General features: G+C 30.7%; 1 protein-coding gene, 1 long non-coding RNA gene and 1 pseudogene across 10 annotated transcripts in view; 1 reads left to right on the forward strand and 2 right to left on the reverse strand.

Annotated features, from left to right (window-relative positions):
• Window positions 1-981, reverse strand: part of Ald1 (fructose-bisphosphate aldolase) — a 142,468-nt gene extending 141,487 nt beyond the window's left edge. For 3 of the 8 annotated variants that reach the window (XR_015545889.1, XM_087408574.1, XM_087408573.1), the window contains exon 1: window positions 832-981. The gene's annotated coding sequence lies outside the window, so the exon portion shown is untranslated. The remainder of the gene's footprint in view (window positions 1-831) is intronic. The other 5 variants (XM_011062472.2, XM_011062471.2, XM_011062474.2 and 2 more) reach the window with 3 other exon arrangements.
• A 35-nt stretch (window positions 982-1,016) lies between these two features.
• LOC147908825 (uncharacterized) lies at window positions 1,017-5,945 on the forward strand. The gene is made up of 3 exons (XR_015545893.1): window positions 1,017-1,120; window positions 1,758-1,931; window positions 5,603-5,945. It is a non-coding gene; the product is annotated as an uncharacterized LOC147908825 (long non-coding RNA).
• On the reverse strand, window positions 1,938-16,553 carry LOC105149800 (fructose-bisphosphate aldolase-like; annotated as a pseudogene). Its single transcript, XR_015545892.1, has 7 exons — window positions 16,414-16,553; window positions 14,602-14,631; window positions 6,574-6,793; window positions 6,020-6,325; window positions 5,316-5,540; window positions 5,045-5,220; window positions 1,938-4,922 (listed from the first exon to the last, which is right to left on the reverse strand). The product of XR_015545892.1 is annotated as a fructose-bisphosphate aldolase-like (transcript).
• Window positions 16,554-21,997: the final 5,444 nt, after the last annotated feature.

Genomic DNA, 21,997 nt, shown 5'->3' on the forward strand with positions numbered 1-21,997 from the left:
AGTGTGCGTGTGTGTTTATAAGAATAACTTCATATACGTAAAATATTAAACGCATTTTTTTTATTAAAATATGTATATATCTTTTCGATAATTTTGTTATTTTCAGTTTACTTTATAATAAAATATTTCTCTATTGCCTCTATTGGAGTATAAATATTATATATTTGTTAATATACGATTATGTTATACTAATACAATATGTTCGACTAGTGACATAATGACTTAGAATGAAATAATGAACTTGTTTTATTTTATTATTAATGAACTTATTTTATTATTATAGACACATAAAACTGGTATCTATGTAATAATGAAGATATTTAATTGACGTAAAATCTAATTTATAAAATAAAATACATATTTAACACTTTTTCTCTTAATAGAAAAATGTAAGAAAAATTGCTCCAACTTATTGCTCGACTATATTTATCGAGACATTCACGTTGCAAAAAAAAGAGATTTCTTTTAAAAAAGATCTTATTTAATAATTATTATACTTACATACTCATGTATAAAGGGAGTGGGTCATACGTGTGGCAACTATGTATAATAATTTCGAAGTCATGACGGAGAATATAAGAATTTTGATGGTAATATAAAGGCAAGACTTGTCATTGATATTTGGTATTTATCATTGAATAACAAGTGGATAAATCGTGTACGATAATAGTGGCGACGAAATGTCAGTCAAGGTTAAAGGTTGTTATAGATAAATTGAGTATAAAATTTCAGATATTCCTCGAGGCAAACGATCGATACCTAGGGAGGTACGCGTAAGGGCATGTATTATGGATACACAATGTTTTTCGTTGTAAAAACGAAGTAACTCACCTAATTGTAAATGAGAACAAATTCGTATGTGGAAGCTGCGCGAGCGCCTGTATAATTCACCTGATGGTTGGAGTATGACTGAGAAAGGCTACGCCAGCTGTTGTCGGTTTCAAAGTCTGATTGTATGTTTATGGCGCGCGTGCGCTCTAACTCTTGTATACGAGGGTGCTCAACTTTATGACATTATGTCATAAAGACAGGACAGAAATTAACCGATTGGCTTTCGCCATATAACTTTAAACTGGAATTAAAAAGTGAACGTAATAAATCTGTAAAATTCAATGTAACAGTAAGTTGAAAAATTTATACAGACAAATGTGTAATATAAAACATAATTTAATTATTTTGGCTGCATTATTATTATTATTATTATTATTTAATATTTATCAAAAACCATCACTGATAGAATATAGCACCGAAACATTTATTTCATAGATTATGAAATAAATGTAAATAATATATGATATTATCTTCCCAAACGAGAATGAATTGAAATGAATTGAAATGGATTCAGATTTTCAGAAATATTGATTCATGAATGTTAAAATGAATACTCTTCAATCCTGAATGCATTTTTATTCATTTATAGGAATTGCATGTAGCATATCTCTATGCCTTTCAATCTAAAAATAATATTAGCTTTTTCTGTGCACATTGTGAATATTGTTCAATTCAAAATTTTGAATAGGAAATGCAGTTTTTCAATCCAATTGCATCCAATTGAATCTAATTGAATCCAATTGAACCCAATTAAATCCAAAAAAAGTATTCGGTATTTGAAATACGCATTCGGATAGAAAAAAATTTCAATCCATTTTAATTCATTCTCGTTTGCTGGACTCGATTAGAAATATTATTTTACGAATAAAAGTTTAGTGTTTGAGCAATTTTCTTGAATTGTGAGAGATCACTATACTATTTCGCAGCACATATCTGTTACGTTCCTGGTGTACCACGTGATAATGAGTTATTCAGAAACCAGGAAGGAGGACGTTATAGCATAGTCTAAGCAGTTTGCCGAAGATAGATGACGACATATCGACCAGTAGACGGGCAAGTCCATAAATGCGAGCGTTGCATTGAGAACCGTTATTTTAGAGGTCAGTCAAGGGCACTTGCTTAACATTTTTCTCGAAACTGATGAAATTTTTTAAGCAGTGTTAAAGGTTGAAATATTCATATGATTACAAATATTGTTAAACGTACGTCTCTTTTTTTCTTAACCACCAGATTGTCTTATCATGCGTGATAGTTTATTACTTAAGTGCCCAGCAAACGAGAATGCAAAAATTGAAATGGATTAAAATAAATTCAGATTTTCAGAAATATCGGATTCATGAATGTTAAAATGAATCCTTTTCAATCCTAAATGCATTTTTATTCATTTATAGGAATTGCATAGAGCATATCTCTATGCCTTTCAATCTAAAAATAATATTAGTATTTTGTGCATCGTGAATACTACTCAATTCAGAATTGTGAATAGAAAGTATAGTTTTTTTAATTCAATTAAATTCAAAAATAATATCAGCAATTTCTATGCAATATGAATACTACTAAATTCAATATTCTGAATATGAAATGCAGTTTCAATCTAACTGAATAAAAAAAAAATTTTATTTAAAAATAGATCATAAATACTACTTAAATTATTCAAAATTATAAGTAGGAAATTTTTCGTTTTAATCCAACTAAGTTAAAAAAAAGTTGTAATGTAAAAATAATTGAGCTATGTTCTTTTGCTTCTCTTTGATTAGAAGTAAAATGAATGATTGATATGAACACTCGCAAATCAAGTCGAACACAACTTGAATATTAGACTAATCACAGCAACATCGACCAAGCGAGATTATCCAATACTTACCCAATGTTATCTCGTAGAAATGTAAATTATGTATATTTTATTATATTTGCTAAAATTATGATATTTTTATTATATTTATATAATTTTGTGCACTGATTTAGCTGGTTGTAATTGAAGTAAAGAATGAATAACCAATTGAAGAAGTAGTGTAACGTAGAAGACTCATAATCCAGAGGTCCCAAGTTTGAATCCTACTAAGGTTTTTTAATATCAATTTGAAATAGTTAATTTCAGATATAATTATTATAAATGTCTTAGAAATAAAATTTGTAACCCTTAAATATGAATGTTTTTTTTTTCGAATATTAAACTAGTGTCAGCACGGATCCAATCCATTTCAATCATTCAATCCATTTTCATGAATTTAAAGTATTCATTAAAAACATTTTAATCCATTTTAATATATTCTCGTTTGCTGGATGGGTTCGATCACTGATTCTTAGCTAATCAAGTGATACGATTTTTTTTCGTTAGGTTATTGTCTCCAATTTTTCATATTACATATGTCTATATGATGTGTTCAAAATTTTGTATACCCAGCAAACGAGAATAGATTAAAATGGATTAAAATTTTTTTCTATCCGAATACGTATTTTATAAATAGCGAATACTTTTTTTGGATTTAATTGGATTCAATTGGATTCAATTAGATTCAATTTGATGTAATTGGATTGAAAAACTGCATTTCCTATTCAAAATTTTAAATTAAACAGTATTCACAATGCACAGAAAAAGCTAATATTATTTTTAGATTGAAAGGCATAGAGATATGCTCCATGCAATTCCTATAAATGAATAAAAATGCATTCAGGATTGAAAAGCATTCATTTTAACATTCGCGAATCAATATTTCTGAAAATTTTAATCCATTTCAATTCATTTTAATCTATTCTCGTTTGCTGAATATTGTCAAGTATATGAAAATGTACTGACGATAATGAATGCAATGATGGCGTATTTATAGTCTATCCGTCTTTGATATATGGGATTTGATAAAAGTTATTCTCTAAAACTTAGATAGAATCTCATTTTTAAAGAATGAAAATTGAGCCGTTTGTTTTTAAAGCTGGCTCAATTTTTATTCTAGAGTGAGATGAACTCCACTCCAAAGAATTTAGAGAGTATATATACAAGAAACTATTAAAAAAAATTGTTTTCGTAGACATCTTTAGTAACAATATTACAAAAACAATTGGCAACTAAGAGCTAGTGCATAGTTATTATTAATGTACGTTACAATTCTTCTTTATTCTTCACCTGTACATATATTTTCGACGTTTCTGAAAAAAACAGTTGAAAATCGTAAATATGTGTAGGTGAAGAAGAATTGTAACGTACATTAATAATAACTGTGTACTAGCCCTTATCTATTATTTTTAATATTGAGTGTTCAATTAATTTATACTATTAGCTTTAGTATTATATATGTTCTAAATAATTTATTGTTATTTATAATGAAATTTCATATACATCATATATCTGATTTTTGAAAAATTTAGAATAAAGAATTCTCGCTTACATTATGTCCATACATTTTGTCAAAATAATTATAATTATATTAGGTGTTGGAATTAATTCGTAGCGTTTTACAAGTGATGGGAAGTACTTTCATTAATGTATTTTTTAATGCTCATGTGAAATAAATAACATTCTTTCATTAAAAAACGCTACGAATTAATTCCAACACCTAATAACTTTCATGTTGTTATTTATTAAAAATTATTCTTTAAGTATATATATATAGAGTTTACTATATATATATATATATGTACACATATTTAAAGTACTTGTATTATGTTAATTTTCCTGGCAATTATAAAATTATAAAATTTTATGAATGTGCTGTATAATTACAAACAAACAAACTTTCAGTGTCATTTTGCTTATTAATACTATTTGGCTTTTTATGTATATTATTTCAGAAATTCTTCTTTTAAATAATGATTTCCGTATCTAAAATTCTAATTATCCCAATCCAATTCGTGCATCTCATTCAATTGGTGGCGTGAAACCACTGGTATTTTAGAGGTGGATCTTCTTATGTCAATCTTATGTTCTTTAATTCGAGTTTTTAATTTCCTTTTTGTTTTATATGTTCGAATACATATTGTCTTCAACTCGTAATTTTCTCAAAGATGCTTCGCAGCATAATTATACCTTTTAAGAAACATTGTTGAGCCTTATCTACATTTTCCGAATTGTTTTTCCAAATTTTCATTGCCATATTCTAATAAAGCAGATAATAAGTAGAACTTATTGTTTTTATCAGTTTAAAATTTATCAAAGAATTAATAGATATATCAGTAAATATAACAAATTCTATTTAGACTTAAATAAATTTTAAGACACCTGCAAAACACGTCCATAGTAGAAACTGATCATCCATTTTATTATCACATGCGCTAATGGCGTTTAGATTTAATACAGCTTCTTCATCGGTTTGATTACCGCTTAGAAAAAAAATTGCTGGAACTGCTATGGATATTGTTCTTTGTAATGTTCTTAGCATATACTGAGCAACAATCGCGATAATGTTTAAGAGCAAATATATTCAATAAAAATATATTATTAGAGAAAGATTATAATTCGCTTTGTATTCTATTAAAATAAATTAAATGCCTGCGGCGTGCACTTTATTGCGTTTTTTATACCCGACAGTACCATTGCTGGTTTCATAATCATTTCCTCTAGATACACATGATATTCATTCAGAACACGAAACAGGATGGACAACATCTCTTCGTGAACTTGTAAAATCCAATCTATATCATATTCGCTATTAGTCAATATTTCCGGTTCTACTATGGGAACCATTCGCGCACTTTGGCAAATGCTAATGAATCTATATAAAATACATAAATATGTTACACTTCAAAAATATAAAGATTATGCGTTTTGAATGTCCAGATCCATTCTTGGAATGCCAACGTTTCGTGAACTTTGCAGGAACCTTCCACTTCATCAGGGCGAGGAGCAACCTGATACTTCTACTACTGAATCTAGACACGGAGAAAACTCGCGAAACACATAATCTTTATATAGAAAGTATCCATGGAAGCCTCAAGAATATTACTTTAAAAATATTACACAACTGCATTTTATGTAATAATATTTTATGTATACTTCTATGATTCAAATGCCAGTTATAAATTTTATCTATATATAATAATCATTATATTATAATTGTGTATTACGATCAACAATACGTAAATTTTGTAAACAATTTTCGATAAAATTTATTATGCAACAATTTCTATTAATTTCTGTCAATCATACGATACATTATTCGTTTCTATAAATATTAAGATAATCAGATAATCACTTGCAAGAATATTTGCGTTGGTTATCATTACCAACTGACTGGGGCATCATTCCGAAATCAAAAAAACATCTCTACTCGGTGAGATGACAACCCTCCTTTTTATATCGAACATAATTCTCCTGTAAGTTGTCCAAACCTTGCGTAGTCTTCTCATCCTCGGTATCAAAGGGATATATCAAATCGACTTTTACACCGGCTACAATGTTTCTTCAACGCAGAAACTCGATAAATTCCACATTTTCCGATGTTTTTTGATGGATCGTTTCATGATATAGAATCACGCCGCTTATGTATTGTGAAAATCGAGACTGAAATCAAAAGCATATGAAATTGTTATATATATTGTAATTATCTTTTATTTTATTATATTATAGTAATATTTATAAGTTCAGGAGAAAAAAATAAACTTTTTATCTGATGATTAGAGCGTTGCTGTGCATTATACATTATTGCGTTATTATGCGTTATCTATATATTCTTGAGTACTATATTTGGAATTTATTGCGTTATGTTTTTGTCACGGTCTAAAATTTCTACTGCCATCGCATACAGCGACCTTATCCGCAGATAACAACATTTCTTGATAAGCACGTTTCGTGGATTCGGTATTATTTATACCAATTTCTTGAAATCTCTCTTCTAGATTTATAGGTGATTCACAGGCCAACAATCCTTTTCTAGACACATTGATCGCCTTGATAATTATTTGTAATTCCAAGGAGAAGGCAAAATCGGATTTAGTATATTTGGTAACAGATGATGATATCTGATGAATTCTAAAAATCAATATTGATATAAATCTTTGCATAAATAAATCATTGAGAAAATGACTAATTATAGAAAATTATTAATTAGCTCTCTGTTCTTTTAATTTATTATTAAATATATTTTAAATTTTACAAATAGATTAAGATATTACATAATGGCATTTATTATTAATCCGTTGACATTGATTACCAATATTTATAAAATATAATAGTCTAAAAGACAATACAATATTCTTAAACATGCTAATTATAAAGTTATTTTGTAAAATTAATTTAAATTAAAAATTAGCACATTTCGTTTTATATTTCTAAAGATTGTTTTAATTTAATATTAAGTTTTAGAAAAAATGAAATATTAAAGCAGAATAAAAAAGACGAAAAATTAAAGAAGCATTCATATTTTATTCATATAATTAATTATTTTTAACGCATATATATCTCTAATGCTTTTGAATTGTTAACATAATTGTTGTAACGATATAATAATATATGTGCAATATGTGTAAGTCACACAGTACAAAAGCATAAAATATTTGAGTATAAAAATAACAGTCTCAGAATATGAACTAAAAGACTGCCTTATGTCAATAAATAATAAGCAAAACATATAATACACAAACCAGTAATTAATTAATTAAAGTTTATTATTTTTATTATTTTTATTATTATGTTAAAAAAATAAAATTATTTTGCATTAAAATTTTGTATTAATATTATTATATGCATATTTACAAATATTAATATAAAATATTTTTTGTATTTTTATATATATAAACATATTAGGTGCGCAACTAAGTTCTCGCTGTTATTTTGATGAAAATGCATCAAAATAACAGCGAGAACTTAGTTGCGCACCTAATATTTTTTATACTTATATATATAATATTTTTTGTAATAAATATAAAATATAATACGATAATAATATAAGAAGAAAGCGTAAAATTTAAAAAATGAAGTATACGTTACAAATATATATATATTCAAGTATAAAGATTATACTTTGTCTTTGCAGCAACAATTTGTTCCCAATTATATCATTCTTTTACATGTCAATCGATACGATGCTGTTTAATTTAATCAAGCAGGATATTCGATACATCATTTATAAAGTTTCAATATAATTTTCAATATAATTATAAACAAACATAAAAAGATTTTCAGTGTGCATAATTGATATTGAAAAAAAAAATTTTTTTTTATAATGCATCCATCAGTGGTTTTCATCCAATCGCATTTTTTTAGAAAATTGAAGTACATTGAAGTAAGCGGTAAAATTGATTAAATTATATTGTATTACATGTATATGTATGTAATATCATGGTGAAAGGGATTAACATAGTGTACTCAGTTTAGGCAAACCACGTCCCTTTTGCGAGTCGAACTATTGTTTGTAGATCCAAGCTTGCCAATTGCGAAGAAATAAATGATGTTGCTACAACTGATCTCTATACATCTTTGTCAGAGATCCCGCTATGTGTCCTTTTCTCTCTTCGTTTCGAAACGTGGAGCAATATCAATTATCAAACAAGTGTCAAACGCAGAGTTGAGTAAGTTAACTTTTTTTAAACTAAGTTAAATTAAAGTTAACAACCTTAAAATTTTAACTTAGATTTTGTTAAGATACAAGTTAATTTATAATGAAATTAATTGAATTAAAAGTTAAGTTAATAAAAAAAGTAAGTAATTGAAAAGTTAAAATAAAATAAAAGTTAAATTTGTTTTTTTTTATATTTTTTAAATTCATGATTCCAGGGTTTCAGTCTCAAATAACGGAAATACAAATAACGGACAAATGTATACTTCTTTAAGAAAATACTCTATATTTTATTTACATGTTTTGTTTATATATACTGTTTAGTATATAAGATTTGACTATGAATACTGGCCTGTGATATGACTAAAACTTCAGACATAATATGAGGGAGTAGCGTAATAAGGAATAATAGATTTCAAACTAGATATCAGAAACTAGATACATTGAAATACACGGTTTCTGACAGATTAAAATCTGGGGGTCGATTGTGGGGGTTGATAATTTGAAATGAGGTGAAAATTACAAAAGTGAGTAAATTTACAGGGTGTTAACCAATGAAATTATATATATTCTAGTGAATTTAAGTCGCTATTGCCGTATATTATGTTTGAGACTTAACTTCAAAGAATTAAATAAAAAATTAATAGTTACGGATAAAATGTAACTAAATAAAGTTAAAAAGTTAAGAGTCTAAAATGGAACTAAGTTAAGTTAAAATTAATTAATACTTTTTAACTTTTTAACTTAACTTTTATCTTTTTAACTTAGAATTACCCAACCCTGGTCAAATGTGATTTTAAGATTTTATTAAAGTATTACATTATTCAAAATAGATTCCTATTAAAATTATTCAATTATTCCTTAGATTTCTATTGTGTTTTCTAGGAAAAACGGAATAATTCCGTAAGTACCCTGAGAATTCTGCCGTTGGTATATTGTTGGTACAAATTATACTTATTTACTTATTTATATTTAATTATTTATATATTGATTTGTTCATTTATTCTGGAAAAAAATGTTTTATATATAATTGTATATATATATATATATATATATATATATATATACATATTGACATATCACAATATAATTATATATAAAATGTGTTCATATATATACAATTATAGAAAATTATAGAAAATTATACAAATCTTACAATATTTTATAATTTACATATAAAAAGATTCTGAATTTTTAGAATTTTTGTATCATTTTATAATTATTCAGAAAACATCTCAAATTTTTTTATACGAATCTTACGTACAATATTTCAGATTTCATATATGTATATATGAAAAATTCTATAAAAAAGTATAGATATTTTGAGTACATATTTCTGAAATATTTCAATTCTTATTATAGCTCCTACTCACTCCAACGAAGGCGTTAAAGTGAGTAGAAGCTAGAGTAGGAGTATGCAAAGGAGGACGCGAACAAATGTTGATAGTACTAAGGCTGTGTTCGGCTTGCACGCTTAATGCTTACACGCTTTAAGCACTTATAAGCATTGCTTACATTTGTTCGCTTTGGCGGTGTAAGCACTTAGAAATGCGTTCAAACGTCATGCGTTTAAACGTCATACTCGTGCTCACAAATGCTTATTTCATCGAGGTAGGCAGCAAAAGCGTGAGCACAAATAAGCGCTTATTAGCCAAAATAAACGTGAGCATGTTCAATTCTAATCCTAGTAGGTTAGATTCATGCACGTTTTTTTATGATTAGAGAAATGTTTAACGAATGTGTTGGATTGCATGCATATTTTAATGCTCTCGTAATATATTGTACTTATATACAACGTCTACAAACGTTTCCCGATTTTGTACTAATAAAAAAAGGACTTTGTTCACCAACAAAGAATTGGATGTTTAAATTTTCACCAATAAATAGGAAAAAGAATTTATTCATACAAAGATGACATTAGCAGATAAAAGTTCTAGTTGATTTAAAAAATGCACAGACTGAAATATGACGGGAATATATACACATATCTCTAAGGCCGATATTCATAATCGGTTGTTATTTTAAGACCATCTTAAATAATGTCTTAAGTCGCTAATGCGGCCCTCTGATTCGTTCTTCAGACTGTACTTAAGACGCTCTTAAATATAAGACTATGATCGGATAAACCGGCCTAACTCCCGATGAAATATCACGATTTGAATGCACCTTCGATGGAAGGAATCAAGAAATTATAAGACAAAAAAATTACATTGAAAAAAATTTACAAAATTGTAATATTTGTTTAAATAGTACTAATGGAACATTTGCTTACAGTAAATAAATATTTATTTTAAGAATCAATACTTAAATCAAAGTATTACTTTTTATTGAATAAATTTTTATTCGCTATAAGCAAATGTTTTATTGATACTATTTTGAATAGATATTAAAATTTCGTAAATTTTTATTTTTTTATATATAAGAAGCGAATTAAGGTCAATTATCAATTGTGCCCAAGCTTAACAAAAATGAACGACTTTACTTATTTAATGTGAGCAAATCAAATTAAACAAAAAACAACGCTTATAAACATAAGCGCTTATAGCGTATGAGTGTGCAAACCGAACACAGCTTAAGTAGTACATGATAAAAAGAGATCGAACCTAAATGATATGCGTGCGACAAAGACAACAACTAAGGTTGTCTAAACTGGATCTACGAACGATCACTATGTAAGGCAGAGAATTAAAAATGCTTGCAAACTGAGCACATCACGTAATCCTTCCACCATAATATAATATACGATTTTTGGTTCAGGTGCAAGATATATAATCATGGTAGAAGAAGACTATGAGTATGACGGAAGAAAACCCATAATTACATACATAATAAGAATAGACCGTGAGGTTTGAAACTAGATAAAAAAGGTCAGATAATGGATGCTGTATAGCTTTCTTTTTCTGACGAAGAAAGAGTGGAAGGGGGAGAAGTAAGGTGTGAAAAAAAAAATAGAGAGACAGCTGAAGTGACTGCGTGCGTGCGTGCGTGCGTGCGTGCGTGCGTGCGTGCGTGCGTGCGTGCGTGCGTGCGTGCGTGCGTGCGTGCGTGCGTGCGTGCGTGCGTGCGTGCGTGCGTGCGTGCGTGCGTGCGTGCGTGCGTGCGTGCGTGCGTGCGTGCGTGCGAGCGTGCGTGCGTGCGTGCGTGCGAGCGTGCGTGCGAGCGTGCGTGCGTGCGTGCGTGCGTGCGTGCGTGCGTGCGTGCGTGCGTGCGTGCGTGCGTGCGTGCGTGCGTGCGTGCGTGCGTGCGTGCGTGCGTGCGACGTTCTTGCATGTTTGGTTATTAGTGGTAGAGGCGAAATTAGCCCATTTAATTTGTGTCTTATTTTTTCTGTCTCTTATATATCACGTTAGAATAAGAAATTATTTTTTTAGTACGAAAGAGTATATTCGTATAACATAACCAACAGTTTTAGCGTAAAAGTAATTATACAGGTTATCAGAATAAGTTCCCTGCCAACATCTATCAATAATAATCTTGGCACAAATGATCATTAAAAATCACTTATAAAATATATAATATAGATAATTTTAATCAATTCTATATTGTTTACATATTACTGCAATTCTATATTGTTTACATATTACTGCAATTCACTTCAATTTCCAAAAAATTCGATTGAGTGAAAGCTACAGTTTTATATATACGCATATAGTATAAAATTTATATATATGTACACTGCTAAAAAAAATTATGGCATAGAAAAATTTTGGGCTAACATTGATGATAATTGCAAAAAATTATTGTAAGATAACGTTTTTTTTCTTTTAAATTAAAGCTTGAAATCTCTACTTTAAGACGTTATGGCCAGATTTTAAGATTAATGTATTCCTACCCCCGTAACTCTCAAAATATGAGAATGTTTTTGTCATAATTATTATAACGAGATATTAACATTTAAAGATAGCCGAATACGCGCGTCCGCTCGATTTATTATTGTCAAAAGTACGGCCCACCTAGCAGGGGCTTACCGTCGCGATCATCCAAGCTCAAACGGCGCGTCTGCTAAGCCATTCCCGCTCCTCGCGGCTCGTGCGCCGTATGCTCGATGGGCCGTACCTTCGACAATAGTAAGTCGAGCGGACGCGCATATTCGGCTATTTTTAAACGTTAATATGTCGTTAATTATTGCGAGCATTACAAAATGGTAGAGGACTTTTCTACTTAGTTTAGTCCACTCTATCTGCTCGGGACGAGCGGGGCCGTATATTCATGCCACCTTTTGTATATACATATACACATACACACACACTAAACAAAATTAAAGGATCATTTGTTTCCACTCTATAAAAATTTCAAGAGAGAATAATTTTGTCAAAAATCATCGTATTGAGATGTTTAAAAAAGCATTTTTAAAGCTTGAAGCCTCTACTTTTCAGACCAGTACTTAAAAAAATAATTTTGTTGATATTTTGTGAAATTACATAAACATAAATGCAAATGCATCAGATATCAAAATTTTTTACGAAATTTGTAAAGTGTCACGGTGCGAATTAATTCATTAATTCATGGATTCATTCAGAACACAAACAACATTGAAAATACCCATTCGATACAAATCAAAAGTAACGTAATGTCAATTAATTATAATTTCGCATTTTACAATGTAATTCCCTCAAAGAACATACAAAAATAAACAAAACATCAAAATGTCAAAATAACTTTATTTTTATGCTTAAAGTCAATAAACATCAAAATGTCAAAATAACTTTATTTTTATACTTAAAGTCAATAAACAGTCAAATTTTGTATTCAAAAATCATCTTTTTGACATCAAGTCATTTTGATTTTCTCTCGACTTAGTGTGTTCCTTGGGTTGTTATGTAATACCATATGTTATATTACATTTATATTATGATACGAAATTACAACATTAATATCATGTCATTTTTAGTTTGTCGACTACAGAGTTCCATATCTTCCGAATTCTTTGTAAATAGTGCACTTTTCATTGAAAAGAAACTTTGAATTGTCCATGCACACAATTTCCTGCCGCGAATTGATTTGATAAGAAAACCGATTACTCAACTTTATAACTGAATTCAATGAATAAAAACTGAAAAGGTGCACATAACGTACTTTAGTAAGTATGCACGATTAAATAAACAAAATAAGAATACGAACTTACTATCTTATCTTTTGGATGCCAAAATTTTTATCAAAATATATAATTTCATCTTTTCTCACTTTTATCCTTAATTACATTTTCAAATTATATATAATTCAAGTTATATATATAATTATATATATAACTTATGATTATATCCGAAATTATTATATCCGAAAAGACATCTAACTTAAAAATTTCTCCGCAACAGCGGCTCCATTTATCGGAAAAGTGCTAAACCGAAGTGCGTATGATGGAAGAAAAAAAAATGTAATTAGTCAAGAGCTTAAAATGTAATTAGCCAATTAGGATCTACAGACTAGCAACTTTGTAGCGCCACAATCGAAAGTGCCGATCCATACCATAATAAAAGGAATAATATGGGCCGCGGTCCGAATGACTGCGTTCAGCAGAAAAAGTAGCTGTGCAACTTTTATAAAATTCTTAGATGTGATTGATTTATATATTTAAATCCAGTGAGGAACTAAGAACAAAATCTAAATAGAGAAAATTAATCAGTTAGCGCTTAGTGATTCTTTAATATAATTAGTTCTTACCTTTAGTTCTTCGCAAAATTTAAATATAGGAACCAATCGTATTAAAGAATCACTAAGCGCTAACTGATTAGTTTTCTTTGCTGAACACAACCATTCATATTAAAGAATTTTACTACAATTGCAAAGTTGCTTTTTCTGCTGAACATAATCATTCACGCTTACAGCTTCATCAGCTTTTACAACATTAATGGCAGCACAGACTCTTGCATAACGCATAATGCATAAGGGAATCAATCAATCGAAATTCTTCTTTTCCATGGAATAGGAGGAAAGGAAAGATTCTGATTAGTTGATTTACTTGTACACTAGTTGATTTATGCATTAATACGCAAAAGTCTGTGCTATGGCCTTAGTGGTCGGTCCTAAAGTCCTATATATGAGAGAAGCGACATCGGCGTCGCGATTTCTGATTGGTGGTACCCCTATCTAATTAAAGCAGCCATATTGTATTCGCAATGGAGAGCTATCATACGTTTCCTTGCTACAGCTATCTACAACTGAACTGATACACATACCTAAAATAAATATACAATATGTCGTTTATCTTTTTATGTACATTTGTAATTGCATTACTTAATCATTACATTATTCAACAAGAAAACATAAAAACATCAATACTAACCTCATCCTGACGGAGTTCATAACCTGATAACTGAAAGTTAAATGGAAAGTCGGTATGTACAGCCGATCACAAAGAGATTGCAACACTTTTTTTTCGATGAGTTTCGAAATAGTTTGCTCGAACGATTGGTTCTTACTTATGGATCTATTTACGTTCTATAAGCAACTGTTCTATGAGCAAAGTTGAGTTCCGAAACTCATCAAAAAAAAAATATTGCAACCTTTTTGTGACCGGCTGTATATGATCTGGATAATAGAAGAAACAATATTAAGAATAAGAATAAATATTAAATATTAGAAAAAGAAAAAATTAGGAATAAAGATTAAACGTAACACATACAATTAATAAAATATGACTCATAAAATATAATATGTCTTATATTCTATTTGTATCCATTAAGCATTTACATATTCATTTCCTAATTTTTTATTTCTAATATTTAATATTTATTCCTATTTTTATTTTTAATCTTTTTTCTATTATGCAGGACTTATAATCTAACTTATAACCTAAAAGATATCTCACTCAACAATTGATAAAAAAAAAAGAAATGAGTTCGAGATAAAAATGAAAAAGTTACATTACTGCAATTTTTTGAATTTTGTTGCGAAACCAATGATAAAGATGACGATTTAAAATTTTAATGAATATTCCAGCAAACGAGAATGGATTGAAATGAATTGCAATAGATTCAGATTTTCAGAAATATTAATTCACGAATGTTAAAATGAATGCTTTTCAATCCTGAATGCATTGTTATTCATTTATAGGAATTGCATAGAGCATCTCTATGGAGCCTTTCAATCTAAAAATAATAGCTTTTTCTGTGCACAACAACACAATTGTCAATACTGTTTCAATTTAAAATTTTGAATAGGAAATGCAGTTTTTCGATCCAATTGCATCTAATTGAATCCAATTGAATCCAATTAAATCCAAAAAAAAGTATTTGTTATTTAAAATATGCATTCGAATAGAAAAAAATTTCAATCCATTTTAATCCATTCTCGTTTGCTAAGATGTCTTCAAGTAATGACGAGAGCAAAGAGATAGAAGTAAAAGATTTTATTACAGTTTTATTTAGGTCTAAACAGACAAAGAAGTAAAACACAAATTAAATCTCATATCAAAGGATATGTGGAAAGAATTGTTTCTCATTATACAGCTGAAGAGAATTTAAAACGCGCTTTAGATATAGCCAATGACGATTGCTCGAGATCATGAAAACATAGCATCATAATAATGATTATTTTTAGAATAATTTTTAATATAAATTATGAAATTTCAATTGTTTTATTTACAGATTATTTCCTACAACTTTTGAGTTCTTATTGGAATAGGATCTATATTAATTAAATCACTTAGTAATAGAAAGCCTGTACCAATTCAAAAACAACTTCTGTTAGCTTTGTGAATGATGACAACATCAGATTTATATAGACATAGTAACATAACTTCTCGTCAAGAAAAAGTTTTTTATTATATCGTTATATGAATTATAGGTCTATTTGTGTGAAATTTGAGATAGGAAAAGCTACAACAATTCTTATTATGAGGAGAGTTATTTATGCCTTGCACACTCTTGCTCTACGATTTATTTAGTGGCCTCAGGGTGAAAGAGCAACCAAAGTGATGGAAAAATTGAAAGAGCTAGTGGATTTCCTAAAGTTGTAGGAGTTATTGATGGTACGCACATTAAAATAATAGCTTCGCACAAGAGGATAAACAATCAGATGTGAACTGCAAAGGATATCACTCAATTCCTGTACAAGAATTTAAAAATTATCTTTAAAAATGATTGGAAATTCTTACCATTTATTAGTTTCTATTTTATCTTTTTAGGTAGTTTGTACTCAAAAATTGCTCTTTACAAGCGTTCTGCTGAAAATATTGGATCGGTGCATGATGCACATGTTTTCCGGCTCTCTTCTGTTGGATAATATATTAAAAATCCACAAATCTATTTTCTTAATGATTTTCATATTGTCCAAGATGCTGCCTATAGTATTCATATCATAGTGTCTTTTAAGGATAATGGGCATCTAACAGTCAAACAAAAAATTTTAATTTTTATCAGTCTTTAATAAGAATTTCAATTGAAAGAGCAATTGGGAAAGTACATTGGAGAAGTATTCTTGATTGTTTAGTCGTGGTCACTACAGAAAAAATTCCTGAATACTTACTTAGTAGCTACTTGTGTTTTTCTTTCTCTTCTGTGTTTAGTTCTCACGTTGGTAATCGTAATGATTGAGTTAATCATCGATTAGCGTTAATTGGTGTCGATGAAAGAAGCCCTAAAAGTGACTTTTACCAAGCTCCAGTTATCTTAATCATTCTAGGCTAAAACTTACTCAAAATATATGTGTTGATCATCAACACCATCTAGTGACAAAAAACCGCGGATACTTTTTAGATGATCCAATATATAGTACACATAACGTATACTATAGTATATAGAGTAAAATCTTCCTCGGAGAGGAAGTTTTGGAACGTAGCCTTAGTAACTTTGCAGGATTCCTTCTAAAATGATGTTGGAGAACGTCTCCAGAGAACGTCTCTGACATCTGTTTCAGTTGGAATCCTACAAAGTTACTAGAATGGTTAAGCTAATCGGAGCTTAATAAAAGTCATCCTAAAAGTGAAATCACACGATGCGGAAAAGGGCTGTGGAATGAAGAATGCGTCATTGAAATAACCGAGTGTTTACGACGAATCAACATACTTGCAATAATGTTAGCACACAAGATATCAATCACTTTATTCCTAGGATGGAAAATGAAAAGTGAAAAATTTCTCCATTAATTTCAATAATAAAAGTTTTCACTTTTCACTTTCCATCTTAGGGATAAAATTTCATGATTGATACCCTGTGCTAACATTGCAAATATGTTACGAATATGGATTCGTATGCAGTAATTACTTTGTTCTATGTAAATAGCATTCAATATAAAATAATAAATAATAGATAAACCTTTTGTCATTATCTGTGACAGAATACAGAAGGACAATGTTCTCATAATAATTATTAATTTTCAAGTGTGATTCTCTGACATGATACATTTGCCAATTATCATCTTCATCATCCTCATTATTAAAAAAAATATTCCATAAGACAAATATCCATCCTTATAGGTTTTTCCTATGTTTATTAATAATTTATATGAATAGAGAGAGATATTGTATATATTGGGTCATCTAAAAAGTATCCGCGGTACTTTGTCACTAGATATATGACCATCAACACACATCTAGTGACAAAAAACCGCGGATACTTTTTAGATGACCCAATATAAATATTGTACATTCCACCACCTCTCCCCCCCTCCTCTTCCCATCTACTCCCACTCCAACAAGCAGCGTAATAAAAAGGAAGGGCCTAGAGGAACAGCTCAGTATCAGGCTGCTCCTCGTCCTGATGAAGTGGACTGCAAGGCTCACGAAACGTTGGCATTCCAAAAATGGATCTAGACATGGAGAAAATCCGCGAAACATACAACAGTTATATAGAAAGCACTCATGGAAATCTTAAGAATATTATATAAATACATTGTTATTGCAATATATAATATAAAATGAACGAAAAACGATACAAACATTTTGACTTAATATAACAAATAAGGCAACAATTTTCTGTAAAATATAATATGTAATTATATAATAAATATAATAATATATATAATTGTTAATACTCTTTGAGTTATAATTAAAAATTATGGTAATACTTAAGAATTGTGTCCTGGTCCGATTTTGATAAAATTAAGCTTATTCGATGCGGTTTTGCATGAAATGAAAAAATCTGGCAAAAAGAGTTGCTCTGATCTGTGATATTAAGCGGTAAAGTTGATAACTATTGAGGTTAAGAAATCTCTTTCTCACCTTCGATTTCGATAAAATTCGGTTCATTCGACACGTTTTTGCATAAAATGAAAATATCTGGCAAAAAAATATTCGGAATTGCTCTGCGAAGCGAGATATTGAGCGTTAAAGTTGATTAAAATGCTACTATGTAGCACGATCATTAATCTGTCATGTAGATAGTGCAGTGTATAGACTAGTACTTATTGGTTCGGGACGGCATAGTCGAACAAAAAAAACATCCTATCAGATTGGGGTCTAACCGCCTAGAAATGCCTAGAAGTGGCAGCCTAGACAGTGGGTGCTTTCCAGCAAGAATACAGTCAGACACAGTGTAATACATGAATCATTACATTTTTGTTGTTTACCTACGTTAAACAAGGATGAAATGATTCTCTGTATCTGACTGCGTCCTTGCCAGTAAAAAGACTGTTTTCATACCGCGCTGTCTTCATGGGTTAGAAATATTCCAAGCGGACAGTGGCCTAGTTTCCATCGAGGGTTTCAATCGGATCAGAATGTAAGAACCAACCAACTGCAGTCGAGCATTCCCCTGTCGTTCGACTGTAACAAGTGAATACTCGACTGTAGTTAGTTGGTTCTTACATTCTGATTCGGTTTAAACCCTCGGTGGAAACTAGGCCACTGTTTACGCTGCAACTTCTGTTAGGTCCCAAGTGGGTAGGATATGTTTTTTTTTTGTTTGGGACGGCGTAACCGCCCCGAATAAGCACTAAGATGCGTTCCAAATTACGCATGAAGCGCATGATATATTATTTTATTATTTCTTCTTTATTATTTGGTGAATAATGAGGACAAATGATGCATTATGCGCTTCATGCATAAGAGACTCCGTACAATAAAAGGGACAGAGAACAGAGAATAAGAATTTCAACCTATCAGAAATCATGTATTGTGGAATACAGAATTCCTGAAATTCTTATTCCCTGTTCCTTTTATTGTGCAGAGTCCCTAACTCGGAACGTACCCCTAGTCTATACATCCCACTGTCTACATGACAGATTTTTTAATCTCAACAACAACAGTACAATTATAGAAATCATGCGCCTTTTTGTAATGGAGGAGGGAGGTGAGAGTAGAGAGTGAGAGTCGCTTCGCGTGAAAAGTCGAAACCCATGTGGAACAGTACAATTATAGACCTCATTTTCTCTATGACAGATTTCCTAATTTCAATAGTTATTGTATTAACTTTAACGCTTAATATCTCGCTCACAGGACGCTTTTTTTTGCTAGATTCTTTCGTTTTATGCAAAAACGCGTCAAATAAGCCTAATTTCATCAAAATCGACGAGCAGGATATAATTCTTGAGTATTACCAAAGTTATGATTAATAATTATAACTTAGAATTATAATTAAAAATTAATACCGAGGTTATATTTTGCTTTTCCAGATTTTCTTTACTAAACTGTATATTTCCATTAGTGATATATATTTTAGAATAAAATACACAATATTAATTATTAGAATAACAGTTAACGTACGTACCTGTTTGTTTTGATGCACTCTTTTTATTACATCATGCAAATTCGTGCACATTGCACTTCTCACAATTCGATTTAATCCAAAAAGAAAATTGACTGCTCGATTGTATTTAATAAATAGTATGATCGACAAAAATGTGAAAAAGAGAGAGAGAGAGAGAGAGAGAGAGAGAGAGACCATAGAAAATGGCCAATTTTTTATCTCTTTCACTCAACGATATAACGAGAGAGAGAGAGAGAGAGAGAGAGAGAGAGAGAGAGAGAGAGAGAGAGAGAGAGAGAGAGAGAGAATGAGAGGGAGATTGGCCATCTTCCACGGTTTATCTCTCTCTCATTTTTTGTCGACCATATTTAGATACGATCGAGCAGTCCATTCTCTTTGATCTAATCCAATTACTTCTGAGGTTGGAGTCCTATGAAGCATATTTGCCATATATCGCGCATCGTGTAACCAATCAGTAATCAGTAAAACATGAAATCACAACATCGCTTTCAATTGGTTACGCGATTATGTGATACGCGATAAATACACCTCATGAGACTCTAACCTGAGGGTGCGATTACATGTAACGCGGTACGTGATACAGAAATTAACTAGGTAACTATAGGAACTGCACAAACAGTCGCTTGCTTCTTTTTTCCTCTATTACATGTAGCGCGGTAAGCGGCACTAGAGAGCCTCACTACAGTATAAGTACAATACATTGTTACGTCTCAGGGTGATCTGGTCGATTCACGGTTTCGGATTAACCTGAGACTATAGGTGAGATACGGAACTCGCGATTTCGGCTAGACGTGAACGCTAGATATGACGATTATAGTGGATTCAGAGTCGTTCCATAGTTGCTCTTCCGTCGTTCCCAAGAATATGAGGAATCTTTCTAATACTCTTGGGCACTCGGAGCAAGTTGTAACCGTGCGAAGCGTAACTAATATCAGGCAGCATGCGTTATAGGTCTCGAGCCGTTCGGGGTAATCCAAATGGATGTAATGACACAGAATCTCGTAATAATTCTCCTTTTTGGAAGGCAATAAGTAATAATTTTAGAAGGCGGTGTAATATTCGATGCATTTAATTATTCCACTCTCTTTATGTTGGTGGAACAAGGCGGACGCACAACAGCCGCTACGTACCTACGATGTACGGATAAAAGTCGAGCATCGATAGAGGTGCGCGAACGCGGGAGGATAGGACACATGCTCTATGATTCATTTATAGCGAGTTTCGATTAGTGAGGTGTAGAGATTTCATTACCTTGAGATACCTCGGATGAATACTCTGCGATGTTCCCAAATGCTAGCGGAAGTGTATGTCTAGGCTTCTATTGCTCCTTAGATTTGGCTGCCGATTTGAGTCATATTAAATGATGTGCGCGATCACCTTATGTTAATATTCGATAGCGGTCATATTATTATTAGAGTTAGAATGAATTGATTAAGAGTATGGAGATGTCCATGGAATATACGCTCTAATAAGAATAATTGAATGTATATTTAATAATGATTCTTACACTGATTAAACTTTTAATAAATAATTTTACACTAGACAGCTTTACTTCTAAATTAACATAGAGATTATTTCTTATAACTAGGACTTATAACTAGGATTTAGAAATTGAATTGGCGTTTTGAGTTAACTGAGATTGAAATTCCTAGAAATTGAAATTGCGAGAATATCGCATTCGGCTTAGCATTACGTTTGCACATGTTATTTTTAGTAAAAGTTAGAGTGGAAAGAAGACTCAATTTCCGCGTGTCCCCCGTATGACGCGCGCTATTTCTCTGCACTGCCTCCTAGCTTTTGCCCAGTGAGCGTTTCTAAAACCCCTTCCATAATCGTATTCTCTGGTTTGCTCGTGGGAGAGATGTCAGGTGCAGTCTAAACGACTCGACGCGTTCGTGTCTTGTGCCGGTGATTTTAGAAATTATTCTTAGACAAAAGTTATTGCGGACGTAACAACATACAGTATTACACTGAGCATCGGTACCTTTGATATAGTGGGTCTCAGGTCACATGACTCGCCGCCATGTTGTGGGT

Source organism: Acromyrmex echinatior, chromosome 8 (genome assembly GCF_024713525.1).
Source record: "Acromyrmex echinatior isolate Ae372 chromosome 8, ASM2471352v2, whole genome shotgun sequence".
NCBI classification, from domain to species: Eukaryota; Metazoa; Arthropoda; class Insecta; order Hymenoptera; family Formicidae; genus Acromyrmex; species Acromyrmex echinatior.